The 1,687-nt window shown below is 35.4% G+C and overlaps 1 pseudogene; it reads left to right on the plus strand.

Moving 5' to 3' along the window:
• Nucleotides 1–458: 458 nt before the first annotated feature.
• On the plus strand, nt 459–1,256 carry LOC112506285 (annotated as a pseudogene).
• The last annotated feature ends 431 nt before the right edge of the window (nt 1,257–1,687 follow it).

Here is a 1,687-nt window from a genome sequence, read left to right on the forward strand (position 1 = left end):
GGACTTCTTTTACATTCTCAATTGAAAATAAACGAGTTTTTGTTTTCCTCATCCATGGAGTCGTTTGCTTGATCATTTTTAACGTTGTTCTTTTTATTGGCTTGAAATCCATAATCCATGGCTGGAAAACCAGTTTTGCTATACGAATCAATTGTTGAGTGAAACTATTAAGTTTTACTTTATGGGCTTGGAGTGGCTGATGATGATTATACGGTCGTGCAAGTTTAACACATCAGTTAAAAATGGAATACGAAAACGGATACCAGCAACAAATCCCAAAATCGAAATATGAATGCCTTCTCTTTGGTAAGCCTCTTATTTTTTAAACGAGTTTTAGATGTTTCCTCTTTTGTCTGGTCATGATTGCAATTTGAACTAATCTTCAATAAACCCTCTTGTGCTCGATTTTTAGATGTTGATGATACCCTTTATCCTCTGAGCTATGGATTGTCAACAGAATGCACCTAGAAAAGTCAACAGAATACCCTTTACCCTTCATCAAGTCTTTTACATAGCTTGCCCATAAGGAAAGTGGTGAAGATTCGAGTCTTTTCGACTAATTAGGCACTTGATGGTTTATGAAACGACTCTTATCATAGTTTTTTGCTCTATTTCTTCACAGATTTTCTCGAATGCAAATGAGGACCACGTAGTTGAAGTTCTTCACCGACTTGGATTGGAGGACTGCTTTGATGATGTTATCTGTTTCGAGTATCTGAATCCCCCAAACCAGAAAAATGATGATGATGATACTTATAATTGTTGTGTTACCGAAACTGGTGATTTATTACCAACGAGTCCTATTATCTGTAAACCCTTGGAAAATTCTTTCCAACAGGCTTTCAAGATGGCAAACATCAACCCACGCAAACAGTGATCCATCWTAGATTTTCGATATCCATTTCCCATTTTATGTGGTAATTATTCATTAAACCTTTTAAAATTTTCGCATTTCAYATATTATTTRATGACAACATAGGCAATATACAGACTGCAATAGTCACGGGCCTCAACACTGTGTTATAAGTCGATTYTGCTGTGAATGTAAAATGTTGGTGGCTGTCGTTGCTGAACATTATATTAATGGTGTCTTTTAACAGGTTGGGTCATCGGAGCGTAAAAAAAGTGTGGATTACGCTTTAGAGAGCATCCATAACATCAGGGAAGCCTTGTCKGGGCTATGGGAATCGGTGATGAAGTCGAAGGATGTTTGCGGTTCGCAGAAGATTGCAATCGAGACTACTGTGAAAGCTTAGACATGATGCATGGGAGTGTTATTCTTCTAACCTTTTATGGCTCTAATATTGAAGATGCCAATTTCAACAATCAATTTTGTTGTTACCATCTTTGCATTAATGTGTGAATTTTAAATGTTGAATGTGTAAATTATGAACTTCAAAATCGTTAAGAATTCTCTTGTTATAAGTTTAAGTTATAGTAAATTACAAATATCATCCTATGGTTTCTCTAATTTTTTGGAAGTTACAAACACCGTTATTGCGGTTTGTAATTCCCTTGTTTCTTTTTTCTTCTTTACATTAAGTGGACCACATGTTGGCCAAGGGCAATTTGGTAAAATTGCATTATTTCAGTATACAAGTTTGTAATACACATATACAAGTGTTGGAAGTATTTAAAAAAAATCCCCTTTCATCGATCCTCTGACTCTTAGTTGTTGTTGACTTTT

This window comes from Cynara cardunculus, assembly GCF_001531365.2.
Source record: "Cynara cardunculus var. scolymus isolate 2C chromosome LG 2, CcrdV1, whole genome shotgun sequence".
Taxonomy (NCBI): Eukaryota; Viridiplantae; Streptophyta; class Magnoliopsida; order Asterales; family Asteraceae; genus Cynara; species Cynara cardunculus.